This window comes from Hemitrygon akajei, chromosome 4, assembly GCF_048418815.1.
Source record: "Hemitrygon akajei chromosome 4, sHemAka1.3, whole genome shotgun sequence".
NCBI classification, from domain to species: domain Eukaryota; kingdom Metazoa; phylum Chordata; class Chondrichthyes; order Myliobatiformes; family Dasyatidae; genus Hemitrygon; species Hemitrygon akajei.
The window spans coordinates 35,999,214-36,017,936 of NC_133127.1; the positions used below are offsets into that span (position 1 = coordinate 35,999,214).

Genomic DNA, 18,723 nt, shown 5'->3' on the forward strand with positions numbered 1-18,723 from the left:
CCCGTATGTTGATTCGTCACCAACTTTGATTCAGCCAATGGCAGTGGTGTCATCAGCAAACTTAAATATGGCGTTAGAGCTGTGCGTAGCTTCACGGTCATAAGTATAAAGTGAGTAGAACAGGGGGCTAAGCTCCCAGCCTTGTGGTGAACCTGTGCTAATGATGATTGTGGAGCTGTTGTTGCCAAGCCAAACTAACCGAAATCTGCAAGTGAGAAAATCAAGAATTCAGTTGCATAAGGACGTATTGAGGCCAAGGTCTTGGAGCTTATTGATTAGTTTTGAGGGGTTGATGGTATTGAATGCCGAGCTGCACTTAGTGAAGAACATCCTGATATACGCACTTTCATTGTCCAGAAGTTCCAGAGTTGAGTGAGGAGCCAATGAACTGGCATCTACTGTGGACCTGATGTGGCGGTAGGCAAACCGGAGTGGGTCCCAGTCACTCCTCAGGCAAGAATTGATATGTTTCATTGCCAACCTCTCAAGGCACTTCATCACAGTGGATGTACTATAAGTGCTACTGGATGCTAGTCATTGAGGCGGGTTACTACGTTTTTCATAGGCACCAGTATAATTGAAGCCCGCTTGAAGCAAATGGGGACCTCAGATGGCCAAAGAGATCAAGAGATGGTTAAAGATCTCAGTGAACACTCCAGCCAGTTGATCAGCACAGGTTTTTAGAATTTGGCCAGTTACCCCATCCGTGCCAGACGCTTTCTGTGCGTTCATCCTCCTGAAGGATGCCCTCACATCAGGCTCAGAGACTGAAATCACAGGGTCGTCGAGGGCTGTAGAAGTTGTGAAGTTGCCTCCATGTTTTGACTGTCAAAGGGACATCCCTCTCAACCAGAGGGCAGACTCAGAATAGAGGGACATCCCTTTACAACAGAGAGGAGAAGTAATTTCTTTCGCCAGAGGGTGCTGAATCTGTGGAATTCCTTGCCACAGACAACTGTGAAGGCCAAGTCATTGGCAACATTTAAAGAGGAGATTGGAAGTTTCTTGATTAGTAAAGGTTTTGGGGAGAAGGCAGGAGAATGGGGTTGAGAAGGATAATATATCAGCCATGGAGGAATGGTGCAGCAGACTCAATGGGTGTAATGACCTAATTCTGCTCCTATGATCTTAAAAAAGGAGCAAGACTTCAAATTCAATGTGAACATGGCTGATCTATGCTGGCCTCGTCACCTCTTGTTCCAGTTCCCCACAACACTCAGTTCCTCAATCTTTTAAACCTCGAAATTTAAATATAATCCAAAAATCTGTCCTCTTCCACCCTCAGAGATTCACCACCCTGAGAAAAAATTACTGCAGGCCTCAGCTTTCAATGACCAGCTCCTTATCTTGTAGTTATGTCCCTCAGATAACCCTTTATCATCTAAACTCCTGTAAGTACCGATCCTGGCCCTGCAGGGTGTTCCAACATGGTCTGATTGTGATGATGAAGCTGTGGGGTGGGATCTGGTTGTACTGGAGTAATGTGTTGTTAGTGTGGGATGAAGGGTGAAAGAGCTTCTGCTGGAGACTTACTTCAGACAGCCTGAGATAAATAGAAACATAGAAAATAGGTACAGGAGTAGGCCATTCGGCCCTTTGAGCCTGCACCGCCATTCAATATGATCATGGCTGATCATCCAACTCAAAACCCTGTACCTGCTTTCTCTCCATACCCCCGTTCCCTTTAGCCACAAGGGCCATATCTAACTTCCTCTTAAATATAGCCAATGAACCGGTCTCAATTGTTTCCTGTGGCAGAGAATTCCACAGATTCACCACTCTCTGTGTGAAGAAGTTTTTCCTCATCTCAGTCCTAAAAGGCTTCCTCTTTATCCTTAAACTGTGACCCCTCGTTCTGGACTTCCCCAACATCGGAAACAATCTTCCTGTATCTAACCTGTCCAATCCCTTTAGAATTTTATACGTTTCAATAAGATCCCTTCTCAATCTTCTAAATTCCAGTGAGTATAAGCCTAGTTGATCCAGTCTTTCTTCATATGAAAGTCCTGCCATCCCAAGAATCAATCTGGTGAACCTTCTTTGTATGGCAAGAATGTCTTTCCTCAGATTAGGGGACCAAAACTGCACGCAATACTCTAGGTGCGGTCTCACCAAGGCCTTGTACAACTGCAGTAGAACCTCCCTGCTCCTGTACTCAAATCCTTTTGCTATGAATGCCAACATACCATTTGCCTTTTTCACCGCCTGCTGTACCTGCATGCCCACCTTCAATGACTGGTGTACAATGACACCCAGGTCTCGTTGCACCTCCCCTTTTCCTAATCGGCCACCATTCAGATAATAATCTGTTTTCCTGTTCTTGCAACCAAAGTGGATAACCTCACATTTATCCACATTAAATTGCATCTGCCATGAATTTGCCCACTCACCTAACCTATCCAAGTCACCCTGCATCCTCTTAGCATCTTCCTCACAGCTAATACTGCCGCCCAGCTTTGTGTCATCCGCAAACTTGGAGATGCCGCATTTAATTCCCTCGTCTAAATCATTAATATATATTGTAAACAACTGGGGTCCCAGCACTGAGCCTTGCGGTACCCCACTAGTCACTGCCTGCCATTCTGAAAAGGTCCCGTTTACTCCCACTCTTTGCTTCCTATCTGCCAACCAATTCTCTATCCACATCAATACCATACCCCCAATACCATGTGCTTTAAGTTTGCACACTAATCTCCTGTGTGGGATCTTGTCAAAAGCCTTTTGAAAATCTAAATATACCACATCCACTGGCTCTCCCCTATCCACTCTACTAGTTACATCTTCAAAAAATTCTATAAGATTCGTCAGACATGATTTTCCTTTCACAAATCCATACTGACTTTTACTTTTCACCTTACTACTTTTTGCTTCTACCCTCATTTTACACCCCTCTGTCTCTCTGCACTTGTTCCCATCCCCCTGCCACATTGTCAAATGAATAAATGTCAAAAAAAGCCCTGCATTTCCAAACTGCTTTCACAGCTTCGGATATCCCAGGCACCCTTACAACCAATGAGGTCCCCGTGATGTGTAACCACAGTTGTAATAAACTCATAGCATAACAGAACCTGCAGAAACCAGTCACCCCATTGTGTATGCTTAGGTAGCAGTGTAGCAGGAGTTAAACTTCCACTGCTGACTGTAAAGAGTTTGTATGTTCTCCCCAGGTGCTCCAGTTTCATTCCAAAGACGTGCTGGTTAGTAAGTTGTGGGCATGCCATGTTGGCGCCAGAAGCTAGTGACACTTGCAGGCTGCCCCCAGCACATCCATGGCCTGTTTCGGTTGTGATGCAAATTATGCTTTTCACTGTATATTTCATTGTTTCTGTAATGAATAAAGTTAATCTAATCTAATTAAATTCATCCCTGTTCATTAGGTCTGACAGAAGCAGGCTAGTCAGCCTAACAATAACCTTGAGGTTGTTTTCAGAGGTGGCTAGTGTATGCCCTTCTTGTAATACTCAATCTTCCTCCATGGGGGATCGGAAAGACTTGGACTCCAAGTCTCCAATCCCCAAGCTTGTCCAATCAGCTGCACTGTGCAAATCAGCACTGCTGTGGGAGGAGAGTCCCTTGGGAAAGGAATAGATTCAAGGACATGCTCAAAGTCTGCTTGTGGAAATGCACCCTCTCCAATGACACCTAGGAATATCTGCTCTGTGTCCATTCAACGCAGAGAAGCAGCAGTGGGATTGAGAACCTTGTATCTGTGCAGTGGGTACACACAGAGACAGTGAACATGGTGGGAAAGAGCTGTTACCCTCGGCACATCCTGCTATACTGTGGCAGAGTCTGTGATTCCCACATGGGCTCCATCACACTCAGAAGCCACAGAAGCAGAGAGGAAGCAATTCACTTTCAGTTCCAAACGAGTCCGAGGAACAGTTGTCTTCGGGCCCTGGATCAACTCCTGATGAATCCACAGGATCTAAATCTACAAATAAACTAAACTTGGTGCCCTCTCATCCCATAAGGTCCCACAGAACTGGAGAGTGTGCGATATTGTCCCTTTATTTAAAGGCAAAAAGGACAAATCTGTAAAACATAGGCTGGTGAAGATTCTTAAAGACAAGATCTATTTGCATTTGGAAAAGCATGGACTTATTAGGGATAGTTATCACAGCTTTGTGTGGAGTGAGTCCTGTCTCACAGATTTAATTTGGTATTTTGCAGAGGTGTTAAGCTGATTGATGAGGGTAGGGCAACCAACATTGTCCACAAAAACCACAGTAAATTATTTGACAGGATGGTCCAGATGATTAAGATATATGGGATTCACTGAATTCGTAGCTAGATACATAATTGAATTGAATTGACTTTATTACTTACATCCTTCACTTACATGAGTAAAAATCTTTACGTTACATCTCCATCTAAATGTGCAATGTGCAATTTATAGTAATTTGTAATAAATAGTATGTACAACAGGACAGTTAGTATAGCATAGAAATACAATTGTATCAGCACGAGTCTGATGGCCTGTTGGAAGAAGCTGTCCCAGAGCCTGTGGTCTTGGCTTTTATGCCGCGGTACTGCTTCCCGGATGGTAGCAGCTGGAACAGTTTGTGGTTGGGGTGACTCAGGTCCCTAGTGATCCTTTGGGCCCTTTTTACGCACCTGTCTCTGTATTGACTTGTTTATAGTGATGGAGGAGTGTTTCTCTGACTGGAGAAACCTGTTGTTCCTCAAGGATCAGAGCTGAGACCTCAGTTTGTGATTATAAATGGTCTGGAAGAAAATGTCCGTGGCCTGTTCAGTAAGTGTGTAGATGACAGGAAAATTGGTGGAAAGCAGAACAGTACAGCACAAGAGTGAACCCTTCGGAAAACCATGTCTGCCCTGAATACAATAGAATTCTCTTCTGCCTGTATAAGATCCATATCTCTCCATTCCCTGCGTACTCGTGATTCTATCCAAAAATCTTGTAAATGCAACTACCTGCTTCCTATCCAGGCATCCGCCACTCTTTACGTGTATATATTATAAAACAACTTTTCTCCTTTAAGCTGATCTGCAATGGCACTCAAACTGCATTTTGTTTTATAAAAAACAGCAGATGAGTTCCCATTCCTGGAGCAGCCAGGAATTCACCGGGCACTGCTTGGAAGATGGCACCTCGGGGTGCAGCCCAGTGGACAACCGATTCCAGGTGGGCATTGCCGACTGAGGTGCTGCGGGAGAAGGACCATCAGGATGATGGAAGGAGGTCTCTGTAGTCAAGTGGTCACACTCTCTCTCTCGATGGGGGGGGGGGGGGGGGGGAGTTTGCTGCCGATTCTCGAGTCGGAGAATCTCGGAATAAAAACCTATGCGGCAGACCGTAACACTATAACAGCGATGGTCAGCCCCCCTTTTGCTGTGAACTGGGTGATACGTCTCTGTCCCTTGACAGAGAGAGAGAGAAAGAGAGATAGGGAGCCCGTGGCATGTCGCACTGTTGGGTAAACAATAGTTTTTGTCGACATCGGTCTCTCTTTGGGTGCTTGGCTGTTGTTTGCAGGGCGGTGGATGCTGAGGGGCAGAGGGAAGGGGGTTGGTTGTTGCCTCGATGCTTGCAGCTGCTTGTGTGGGGAAAGGGGGAAAGGGGGGGAACGAGGGCCTTGGAGTTCTGACAATTTTGTCATTCATTCTTTTGGGGTTCTCTGTTTTCCACGGATGTCTGTGACAGGTATCTCAGGTAGTATCCTGTATACATACTCCGATAATAAACGGAACCATTTGATATGAACATCCTCTTTTACTTGACATTTTTACTCTGTGAAAAGTTCCTGGATTATCTGCCCTATCTTTGCCTCTCGTAATCTATTAAGTCTCCCCTCAGCCTCCAGAGAATATAAACCAAGTTTGTCCAAGCTTTCCTTACAGCTCACAGTCTCTAACACAGGAAGCATCCTCTCCAAAGTCTTCACATTCTTCCTGTCATAAGGCTGCCAGAACTGAATGCATTACTCTGAGTGCGAACCAACCAAAATTTAATACAGCTGCAACATGAATCCCTGACATTTATACTGCCCCAAATCAATGGCTAATACAAGAAGACATATTTTCAAGATGATTGGAGGAAAGTATAGGGTGATGTCTGTCAGAGGTAAATTGTTTACACAGAGTGGTGGGTGCATGGAACGTTCTGTCAGGCGTAGAGGCAGGTACATCAGGGCATTTGGGAAGCTCTTAGATACACACATGGATGATGGAAAAAAGGAGGGTCATGTAAACGGAGAGGTTAGATTGATCTTAGAGTAGGTTAAAAGGAGGCACAGCATCCTGGGCCGAAGGGCCTGTACTGTACTGTGTGAAATGTTCTATGTTCTCTGTTCAACAAAGGCAAGCATGCCGTACTTTTCTTTACCTTCTCCACCACCCTATCTACTGACGTGGCCACATTCAGTGAGTTATTGCTAATTTCTCTACCCTGAATTCCTGAACTATCTATATCCTGCTGTATCATCTGACCACCCCCACTATGCACAATCTCCATTTGAGAATTCAGAATTGACTTTTCAATAGAAGACAGAGAGTATGGTGGAGGGGTGTTATTCTAGCAGGGGGACCATGACCAGTAATGTTCCACAGGGGCCAGTTCTGTATCCATAATATATATTTGGATGAAAATGAAGGTGTGTGGGTTCGTAAGATTGCAGGTGACATAAAGATTGGTGTAGTTGTGGACAGCGTACAGGACTATCAAAAGATTCAGCGGGATATAGATCAGTTACAAATACAGGCAGAGAAATGGCAGATGGAGTTTAATTTGAACAAGTGTGAGGTGTTGCACTTTGGGAGGTCAAATGTAAGGGGTAGGTATACAGTTAATGGCCGTGCGCCAGGGAGCCTTGACGTATGATGGATCTTGGGTTTCAAGTCCATAGCTCCTAAAAATGTCCATGCAAGTAGACAGCGAGTAAAGGCAGCTTATGGTGTACTGTACTTGCCTTCATTCGTCAGGACACTGAGTAAACGAGTTGGGGTGTTATGTTACTGCTATACAAAACTTTGGTTTGCCCCATGTGGAGCACTGTCTGCAGTTCTGGTTGTTTCATTACAAGGAAGACGTGGAGGTTTAGCAGAGAGACATGAACAGGCAGGGCTTGGAGGGATGTAGATCACGTACTGGTAGGCAGGCCATGTTCAGTAGACATAGCGGGCTGAATGGCCTGTAGCTATGCAGTGTTATAAGATTCTGAGCCTTTTAACAAATCGATATTACGTAGGAAGAAAGCAACACCAACCTTTAGAAAACTGTCACTAATTCCAAGGAAACTGAATGGAGTCAGTGTGACTTTACCTGCACTCGACCAAGCAATGAAGGATTTATGGCAAATTAGTGTACATTGGTGGTGTGCAGGAATTCAGCGCCATGACTACAGCATCAGCACAGGTATCATGGCGGTTGCTTAAGAGATCATGGGCTCATCTTTATCGTATTAGAGACCTACTCAACTGCATTGTCATTAATATAGATGACAAACACTAGGGAGTCAGCATCGACCCCTATGGCACATCACTGGTCACAGGCCTCCAATCTGAGGAACAGCCCAGCTCCAGCACCATCTGCTTCCCTCTGTCACACTCATTCTGGTGTCCAAATGTCGAGCTCCCATGTTATCTGACCAGCCTACCATTTAGGGGTCGTCAAAGACCTTGTTAAAGTCAACGTAGATGTCTACCGCACTGCCCTCATCAATCCTCCTGTTCACCTGTTTCATGAGACATGACTTCCCACTCACAAAGCCAAGATGACTATCTCTATTCGGTTCTTGCAAATAGATCATGTCCCTCAAAATTTCCACCAGTAACTTTCACACCTCTGATGTTTGACTCACAGACATTTTCCCTGGCTTGTCCCCACAGACCTTATTAAATAAAAACACTGCATTATTCACCCTCCAGTCATCCTGCACCCGCCTGAGGCTAACGATGATACAAATCTCTCTCCCAGGGTTCCAGCAACATCTTCCCTGGCTTCTCACAACGTCCTAGGATACACTCGGCTGCACCCTTTCTGTGTAATGGACCTCCTCTTTATATTGTAGATGTGTTTCAGGACATTGCTGTTCCCTTCCCCAACTCACTGGCTTCAAAGTCATTTTTCACTGTAAATACAGACCAGATGCATTTAAGATCTCACCTATCCCCTGTAGCTTCACACACAGATAACCACACTTATCACCTGTTCCCTCTCGAGTTACCCTGTCCTGCTTATACTTGTTAATCTGTTAGCTCCTTTGTCACAAATTCAGAATCTCAAAGCCTTCCTCCAAGACTCACAAAGTGAGGCATCTGACCAGGGGCTACAGAGAGGTCACCCAGATCTCATGGTGAGGAACGTTGCCATTAAGGACCTCCTCACTGCCCTCCTCCTACGCCGAAATAACGTCAGTTGTGTGTGTTTGTGTTCAAACAGCAGTGACTTTTGTCACTGATAGTTGGGGACAAATAAGCAGCAAGACAATTCAGAACTATTTTACTCACTGCAGTTTCAAGCATTCAGGCCTGGAGATGCCAGAGAGGGCCGGGTGTGAAAATGAAGCAACTTCACTATTTCAACAAGTTAAGAACTACGAAGAGTTTGAAGGTATGGACCATCATCTTAAAAGACGCACCAACAGCGATGCCCTGCAGAAAGTTCATGAAGCTATTTCTTCTTTCAGATATGATTCTACTGCTATACTGGAAGCTGTGATTTATATTCCGATGATGTGTCTTGTGCCGTCTGAGCGATCTGGTGCTTTGCTGTCTCCGAGGGAGTTTGGTAAGGTTTGGAGTGAAATGTGCAGCCTAGAGGCCTGGAAGGATGGAGACGGGTCACGAGCCCATGACTGACTCCACCGCTTCTCTCTGACTGAGGCGTTGAGCGAGGTTGAAATTGACGAGGACAACAGCAGAAGACGGGTGGGTGTTCAGCACCATCTGCCTGTATTTGACTGGTCTCACTCTCACTTGCTGCTGTCAGATGAAAGTGCAGGAGTCTTGGGTCTACATTTCAGGGATCCATCAGCGAGGCTGTGGATACAGTTTGGAGGACTTTCGGGTTTATGTTACTCATGTTGCCGGATTGCTGGTTTTGAGTGGTTTGAATGGGACGATCAATAGACAATAGGTGAAGGAGTAGGCCTTTCGGCCCTTTGAGCCAGCACCACCATTCATTGTGATCATGGCTGATCATCCACAATCAGTACCCCGTTCCGGCCTTCTCCCCATATCCCTTGACTCCGCTATCTTTAAGGGCTCTATCTAACTTTCTTGAAAGCATCCAGAGAATTAGCCTCCACTGCCCTCTGAGGAGGCATTCCACAGATCCACAACTCTCTGGGTGAAAAAGTTTTTCCTCAACTCCGTTCTAAATGGCCTACCCCTTATTCTTAAACTGTGGCCTCTGATTCTGGACTCCCAACATCGGGAACATGTTTCCTGCCTCTAGCGTGTCCAATCCCTTAATAATCTTATATGTTCAATCAGATCCCTTCTCATCCTTCTAAATTCCAGTGTATACAAGCCCAGTAGCTCCAATCTTTCAAATTATGACAGTCCCACCATCCCGGGAATTAACCTCGTGAACCTACACTGCACTCCCTCAGTAGCAAGAATGTCCTTCCTCAAATTTGGAGACCAAAACTGCACACAATACTCCAGATGTGGTCTCACCAGGGCCCTGTACAACTGCAGAAGGACCTCTTTGTTCCTGTACTCAACTCCCCTTGTTATGAAGGCCAACACGCCATTAGCTTTCTTCACAGCCTGCTGTACTTGCATGCTTACTTTCAGTGACTGATGAACAAGGACACCTAGATCTTGTTGTACTTCCCCTTTTCCTAACTTGACACCATTCAGATAGTAATCTGCCTTCCTGTTCTTGCCACCAAAGTGGATAATCTCACATTTATCCGCATTAAACTGCATCTGCCATGCATCTGCCCACTCACTCAACCTGTGCAAGTCACCCTGCATTCTTATAACATCCTCCTCACATTTCACACTGCCACCCAGCTTTGTGTCATCTGTAAATCTGCTAATGTTACTTTTAATCGCTTCATCTAAATCATTACTGTATATTGTAAATAGCTGTGGTCCCAGCACCGAGCCTTGTGGTACTCCACTAGTCACCAGATCAATGTAGACTGGGGCATTTGATAATAAATGTACTTTGTATGTTTGAAAATGAAGAATTGGAGTATGCAATTGTAAGAGGGCAGTCCATTAGCTGCAATAGGTCTCTGACTGTAAATGAACAAAATCAACACAATCAAAAGAACACAACTCTGCCACAGGCGGTCCCAAGCCTGGGGGCGAAAGGAGGAGGGTTGGGCATGGGGCTAGCAACCCCATCCTGTAAAAACCCAGTGCTACAGACAGGTCAAAACCTCAATCCTGGGAGAGAAATTATCTTCAAAGATGGGCTACACCTGGGGACAACTTGAAAGTCTGGTCCAGGACAAAGTCCTCAGGTGAGCAGCTGTCGGGGCCCAGGAGGGATGATGGGCTTAAGATGAAGAAAAGAAGATGGCAAGAACACTGGATAAATTCCTCTATTGATAACTATTAGGAACTACAGTTTTACAGCACTGTGTAGTACTGTTAGTGTTCTAACTTGTCCGCACATTTAAATAACATAACTTACTACTCAGTTAAATGGCAGTTTGTCTTTTTCATATCTTTTTAACCATTTTCATAAAACCAGCTAATTGGGGCAGCCATTTAATTGGCCACAATGTACAGATGTGTCCCAAATAACTAGAATCCACTACATATAGGTTTGAAGAGATTTACCGTAGTATGTCACCAAAGGCTCGAGGACATTTCTACAGATGTACCATGGAGAGCATTCAAATCGGTCTGATACGGAGGTGGTGACACACAGCAACAGAAAAGGCTGCAGAGGGTTGTAAAACTCAGCCAGTTCCATCATGGGCACTGGTCTCCCCAGCACTGAGGCCATCTAACAAAGGTGGTGCCTTACATCCATCACGAAGGACCCCCAAAACCCAGGATATGCCCTCTTCTCATTGACATCCTCAGGGAGGAGGTACAGAAAAAAAGCCTAAAGTCACACACACATTTTCGAAACAGCTTCTTTCCTTCTGCCATCGGATTTCTAAACAGTCCATGAACCCTACTTCACTATATCGCTCTCCTTTTGCGCTGTTTATAGTTTATTGTAACTGTTGTAATTTTTAATGTATTGCACCATACTGCTGCCACAAAACAAACTTCATTAACTATATCAGTGATAATAAATCTCACCACTGACTTCCCCCATCAAGGATTGCCACACTTCTGTCTCAAATCTGATTTCCCGCAGAAATTCCTTTGCACCTTAAAGCTGTAATCCTGGCCAAGGGTCCACAGCAGACCCACTCTCAGTGCAGCCCCCACGTCTATAGTGGCTACTTCACTGCCCGGCACAACGCTGCCACACCTCCAGCAGGCTTCCTGTGGGAGTACGGCTGATCCACAGAGCTAAAAGGAAACTCTCCCACCCACATCACCTCGCTCCAGAACCAGGTCACCCAACGTTTGCTGAGCCGCAACTCGCAGATGATGCCTGTTCAGAGGCCGAGCTCCAGGCCCTTGTTGGAAGCCGCTCGCTGAGGCAGACAGGAGAGTGGCCTTGCAGCTGTCAGCTCCAAAGCAAAGGTCTTCTGATGCCATGATCCTGATGCACAGTGTCACTGTGTGCTGCAGTGGAGAATGCCACAACCACTCAGCAAACATGTCTCTACATTACGATGGAGTCATAACACAAAGAATTATACTCCCCCGCGTTGTGGGATGGATGTAAGACTTAAATAAATTCTAAATAAAGTGCTAACCTATTCAATCTTCCCTACAATTCCGGTCCTCAATTCCTGGCAACATCCTTGTAAATTTTCACTGTGGTCCTTCAATCTTACTGAAATCTTTAATTGTTGTTTCTTGTGAATGCTGCTTATCTGATGCTGCGTGCTTCTGATGCTGCTGTAAGCAAGTTTCTCACTGCACCTGTGAATTCACTTACTTGTGCAAATGACCCAAATTACACAGCAAGTTTGCAAATTCTCCCACATCCACTGGGAGCAATGTCTCCCTGGCCAACATCCCAGGCACCAGGTTAGACACAGCTCGCTGCGGTGGGCAGTTCAATGCACGGCCAGCACTGTCTCCATAACAAGCACATGGGGAGAGATTAGACAATAGTCAATAGATGCAGGAGTAGGCCATTTGGCCCTTCGAGCCAGCACCGCCATTCAATGTGATCGTGGATGATCATCCACAATCAGTACCCTGTTTCTGCCTTCTCCCCATATCCCTTGACTCCACTATCTTTAAGAGCTCTAACTCTTTCTTGAAAGCATCCAGAGAATTGGCCTCCACTGCCTTCTAAGGCACAGCATTCCATAGATCCACAACTCTCTGGGTGAAAAAGTTTTTCCTCAACTCTATTCTAAATGACCTTCCCCTTATTCTTAAACTGTGGCCTCTGGTTCTGGACTCCCCCAACATCAGGAACATGTTTCCTGTCTCTAGTGTGTCCAATCCCTTAATAATCTTATATGTTTCAATCAGATCCCCTCTCATCCTTCTAAATTCCAGTGTATACAAGCCCAGTCGCTCCAATCTTTCAACATATGACCATCCCGCCATCTCAGGAATCAACCTCGTGAACCTACGCTGCACTCCCTCAATAGCAAGAATGTCCTTCCTCAAATTTGGAGACCAAAACTGAACACAATACTCCAGATTATTGGTCAGACGGAGGAAAAGTTTTAGTGACGTGCTCAGAATCTACTTCAAAAATGCAACATTCCCATGGTCTCCTGGAAATCCATGGTCCATGATCACTTAAACTGGAGAAGAATTTGAGAACTCAGAGAGCACAGAGACAGTCAGGAGGAGTGAACCACCCCATGGACTACTGCCTGCCCCATCAGGCTTCTCCAGACCCTGGGGGCGAGTCTGTGGTTCCCACATTCACCTCAGGGGACAGAGGACCGGAGTGGAGGGGAGTAAAATTCCATCCCAAGGGACTGCCCATGAAGAACAGGAGCCAGTTACATATGTGGGGATGGGATCTGAAAACACCAGTGGATAGAGCCTTCTTCACACAGGGTATGCAAGCGGTTAGTTCCAGTCTGTCACTAGATGCCCCTCAGTATCAGAGGGCGAGTGTAACTGAAGTGTCAGTTTGAAGTTACTTTGTATAATACGGATAGGATCACTTCATATCATCAACAGTGTAACTGATTCCAGCAACAATGCAACTGGCTGAGCTCCCAGCGTGGGAGGAGACTCACAAATGGTCCCTTGTTCACCAGTACAAGAACCCAGAAGGAAAACCTCGCATTTGTATAGCAGTCCTTCAACACATCCAAAGTGTGTGTTCAGTAGAAGTGAAGTATAGTTGCATCTGCACTATAGGAAACATAGCAGATAGTCTATGCACAGCAAGATCCCCCAACATGATAAGTGACTGGATAAGATTATTCAGTGGTATGAATAGGAGTGTGACTTCTGCCCCTAATCCTAAAGGGGTAAGCACCCTGTTAATATAAACATAAGATTCAGTTTCAGAATCTGGCCGTTTTTGGTCAGACAGAGTTTATTGTCCATCTCCAATTGCCCCCGAGAAGGTGGGGGGGGGGGGGGGTGGGAAGGAGCTGCATTCTTGAGCCAGCGCAGTCCGTGTCAGAAGGTCGTAACAGGGGTTAGACACAGTGATAGTGAAGGACCGGCGACGTTTTCCAGTCTCTCTCACACACACACACAATGCTGGAGGAACTCAGCAGGTCCACAGAGGGGAATTCAGTCCGAGACCCTTCATCAGTACTTCCATTTCCAAGTCAGGATGGTGTGTGAGCTGCAGGGGAGCCTGCAGGTGGAAATGCTCCTCGATCCCACTGCCCTCATGCGTCTGTCAGAGTACCCTGTGTGAGTAACATCAGTTCATTTTGTAGGCAGCACGCAGAGCAGCTAAGTGCAGCGGTCGGTGGTGGAGGTAGACAGGGAGTGCTTAAGGGGTGGATGGTGTATTGACTGAGCAGACAGGACCCCAACCACCCCTTAAGCACACCCTCCCTCCCTCCACTACTTTTCTCTGGAAGGAGTTAAACTTCTTGAGAGTTATTGATGCTGCACTTGTTCAAGCCAGCGGAGAATATTCCACTACTCCTGTGCCATGTAGATGGTGGGACAGCCTTACGGTGTCAGGAGGTGAGTCTCTTATTGTGAGATCCCCGGCCTTGACCTACTCGTATAGCCATGGGATTTGTCTATCTGATCAATGCAACCCCAATGTGTTGAGGCAGGGAGAAGTAGGCGATGATACGGTCACTAAAATGTCATGGGTAGGTGATTATAGTCTCTGGTGTAGATGCCCATTGCCTGGTACCTTTGTGGTGAGAATTTTACCTGCCTGGATGTTGTCCAGGCTTTGTAGGTATGGGCTGCTTCATTAACTGAGTTACAAAGGGTATGGAACATTGAACAATCAGTTAACATCTTATGTTGGAAGGAAGGTCATCGATGAAGAAGCTGAAGATGATCTTGGACATCATGGTCTGTGGCAATGAGGTCAAAACACTGGACCTCTTCCCTGTGAGTGGTATAAGCCCAACCAGGACAGAATATTCACTTTGATGTCCATTGACTTCTTTATCACCAGGGTTCCCAGAAGCTGCACTCAAACTCTGCTATAATGTCAGGGAAGTCACTATGTCCTGCCAAAGGGTCTTGGCCCGAAATGTCAATTGTACTCTTTTCCATAGATGAAGGCTGGCCTGCTGAGTTCCTCCAGCATTTTGTGTGTGTTGCTTGGATTTCCAGCATCTGCAGATTTTCTCATTTGTGGTCAGTGCACTGGATCAACTTCGGACTTGGGCTGTGCTGAGGATTTCTCACTGGGGAGGTTGTTGTTGAGTGAAGTGCCACTGACAACACTGTCGATGACACCCTCCATCACTTACTAACAACACACCTGGACAATCTGCACACCACTGGGAGCTCTCAGCTGTTTTGATATCACAGGGGGTGAATGGGATCGTCAGGAGACAATCAGGGCGAGCCGCTTCTGTTCTGGCGGTATCTCGGGAGGGAAGCTGAGATGGATCATTCCACTTCTGACTGAACATGGTTACGAGTGCTTCAGCCTCGAGTCCAGCTCACACATGTTGGGTCCTGTGTCACTGAGGATGGGGATGTCCTTGGAGCCTCATCCTCCTGTCCACCACCATTCACAACCAGATGGCTGTCTACAGAGCTACAACCTGAGCCATTACTGTGGGATACCTCACTCCGTCTATCTGTGTCATACACCACATTCACACAGTCCCATGTACCCACCTCACCTCACAAGGGTCCAGAATTCCAGGTCCCAGTTAGCATGAGTGTAGTCCACACGTTATGACGGAGGGTGCTCTCAGTGTGAAGACAGGACTGTGGCACCACAGGGACAGCACAATGGTCACCTCAACCACAGGGAGACGGGTGAGGACAGGGCCCAGTGTGTTTGTCCCTGTTGCTGCAAACCCAGTTGGGTCTCTCATTCTCCTGGACCATGACACATGGGTCAGTGGTGGCATCATCGCCCTACTCAGTGATGGATACCGAGGTCCCCACCCAGGGGACACTATGTGCCGGGCTGCACTCAGTGTTCCTGAAGGAGGAGGAGCCCCAGTTCAGTAGCTTTGGGTGGATGGTGATCAGGAGGGGGTCTCCTTGCCATGGGTAACCTGAAACCAAATGACTTTGTGGCATCAGGAGTCAATGTGGACGACTCCATGGGCTACTCCCTCCCACCCGTATATAACTAAGCCACCGTACCGGTGGGTGTGACGGGACAGACCCAGGGATATGCTGGTGGAATCTGACACGTTGACTGTAAGGTCTGATTCCGAGAGGTCGACTGTGTCCGGTGGTTGCTTGGTGAACCAACACTAGGGATAAACTCCACGCCGTCTGTGGGAAGGCTCTGCCGAGTTGGAAATCGGCCTGCAGATGTTCTGAGAGCACGATAAAGCTGGGAGTGACCGTAGTGACTCTGCATCCGTTGCCCCTCTGTTTGAATGTAACAACACCACTGAGTGGTTTACAGGACCACCCCAGGAGGCGCTGCGTGCTCAACCAGATGAGGAGAGTCTGGAGCCTCAGTTAGGTCAGACTGGGAGAGGACAGCACAGTCCCCTGTAGGACACAAAACAGTGCTGGGACAGACCCTTTGACCCACAGTGTCTGCACTGATCATGATACCAATCAACTTACACTAGTCCCAGTGCTTTGCGCCCCTGTGCCTCACCTTGCCCTGCCTCAGTGAAGGCCTTGGGTCATGGGTCAGGTTGTTTCCATAGTGACCAGCTTGTCTCTTCCAAATCACATTTAAGTTCCAGTGTCACTGCTGGATTGTTATCCCCTGGGTCAGTAACCGAACCCTATCCACCACCGTATCTGCATACCAGATAGCAACAGGAAGCCATTCTTCCCTTTCAGCCGGGTCCCTCCCCGTAATCCCACACAACGAACGTCCCCTGGCTGAGTATGTTCAGCGACTCTACAGGTAAAGAATTACTACAAACAGCCCCTCAGCTGCACCCCACTCAGTAATCGGCCCTCTTCCCCACAAGAGAAAGCACCACCTCAGCATTCCCCACTGAAACTTCAGTGGTTTAATATGGTCACTACTTGCTCCAGTTCGGGCTCAGCCAGCTCAACAGTTGTCTCCCTCCCTGGAATCCACAGAATCCAGTCCGACTCGATGGGCCGAATGTCTTATGGATCAGTGAAACTCCCCCTCTCTGTTTGACCAGAAAGGATAGCGTGGTGCTGGCCTGGGCAGCACAGCTCCCAGAATCTCCACTCATTTGTTGAAATTACTCTTACAGCCGAGCCTCAAGTGGGACAAAGCAGTCTACAGTTGACAGAAGGGGAGCCCAACACAGAAACATGAAATCAATTCTGCCTCAGCACCAGTTCTGTTCTTCCAGGCAAGAGGTACCATTAACGTGGTAGTACTCACGTTCGCCCGACCTCCCGGAGGAAAACACCGCGTTATCCCACTTCGTCAATTATCGTAAAGTTCCCTCAACCATCACAGGACAGGACAGCACAGCCCGACATCAAACAAGCTCCAGATCGGCAGATCGCCCATCGCCTCAACTCCCACCAGCGAGACTTCCCTTCTCTGTCACAGCGGCTGCCCCGGCAGCCCCCACCCCTCCGCCGGCAGTCCCGCGGGTTTAACTCCTCCCTCTCCGAGGCACCGTCCCTCCGCGCCTGACACCAACACCGAGCATCGGAGACTCGGCCCTTTCCCGATGCCCGGAGCGCCCCAACTCGCCTCGGCCCCGGGCGAAAGAGTGGCGGCGGCGGTTGTCCCCCTCCCACCCCTTCCTTACCGCGGGCTCTCCGGCGCTCGGGCTCGGGGAGCAGATGGGACGTTCTCCGGCCTGGGCTGAGCGGGGCGGCCGCTGTCTCAGCGCTCCATGCGCGGCCGCTCAGCGCTTCCTCCCGGCCGGGAAATTCCCCGCCCCGCCCCCACGACGCACCGCCCCAGTCCGGGCAGGAAGCGCGGCTTTGGCCCAGATCCTCTCTGCCCTCCTTCCTCCCATGCCCGCTCCCGCTCTGCCCCCAGACCCTTCCTCATCGGGATATCACTCTCCCCCACCACCCCCCACCGGTTGCCTGGATCCCCCGTCTCGGCCTCAAACCTCACCGGGAAGTCCTGCAAACGGATCAGAAATGAGACCGGACGAGCTTCTGCGAATGCGAGGTGTCTACGCGCTCAAAATGCTGCATCTGGGGAGAGATAAAGCAGTCAACCTTTCGGGCCGAGACCCTCCAGCATTTTGTGTATATTCCTATCAGAAGTTTGTGGTTAAAGTCAAATCCCTTTTCGTTCTCCTCAACTCGGTGAACACGGGCCAAGTTATCCCAATCTCAGATCACAGTTGGTGAATCTTTGCTTCCCTCCCAACAAGGCAAGTCTGGAGCAAGGGGACCAGAACTCCACCTGTGGTTTCACCTCCTCTGCTCTTGTTCCTGTGGTCAAACCTCATGCAATGGGGCCCAATCCTCTGTGAGCCTTCTCTCCTTACTACGCCTAACGTTTCCCTTCAGAGGTCCCTGTGTAAAGACATCAAGTTTCTTTGTAAGTCAATTCCATCAAACATCATTTAATAGTCCTAAACACAAGAGATTAATTTATTGAGAAAAATAAGATGGTAAGACATAAGAGCAGAATTAGGCCACTCAGCCCATCGAGTCTGCTCTCCATTCCATCATGGCTGATCCCAGATCCCACTCAACCCCATACACCTGCCTTCTCGTCACATCCTTTGATGTCCTGACCGATCAGGAAATGATCAACTTCCGCCTTAAATATACCCATGGACTTGGCCTCCACTGCAGTCTGTGGCAGGGTATTCCACAGATTCACTACTCTATGGCTAAGAAAAAATTCCTCCTTACCTCTGTTCTAAAAGATCACCCCTCAATTTTAGAGTCCCTGCTACCCCCACTATAGGAAACATCCTCTCCACATCCACCTTATCTAATCCTTTCAACATTCGGTAGGTTTCAATGAGATCCCACCACATTCTTCTAAATTCCAGTGAGCATAGGCCCAAAGCTGCCAAATGCTCCTCATCTGTTAACCTCTTCATTCCCGGAATCATCCTCATGAACCTCCTCTAGACTCTCTCCAATGACAACACATCCTTTCTGCGATATGGGGCCTAAAACAGTCGACAAGACTCC

At 47.5% G+C, this 18,723-nt stretch overlaps 1 protein-coding gene across 2 annotated transcripts in view; it reads right to left on the reverse strand.

Moving 5' to 3' along the window:
- Positions 1-17,488, reverse strand: part of LOC140726230 (nuclear factor NF-kappa-B p105 subunit-like) — a 125,250-nt gene extending 107,762 nt beyond the window's left edge. The window contains exon 1 of one of the 2 annotated variants that reach the window (XM_073042321.1): positions 17,364-17,488. The gene's annotated coding sequence lies outside the window, so the exon portion shown is untranslated. Of the gene's footprint in view, positions 1-16,984; positions 17,163-17,363 lie in introns of those variants that run through there. The other variant, XM_073042322.1, reaches the window with a different exon arrangement.
- Between the last annotated feature and the right edge of the window lie 1,235 nt (positions 17,489-18,723).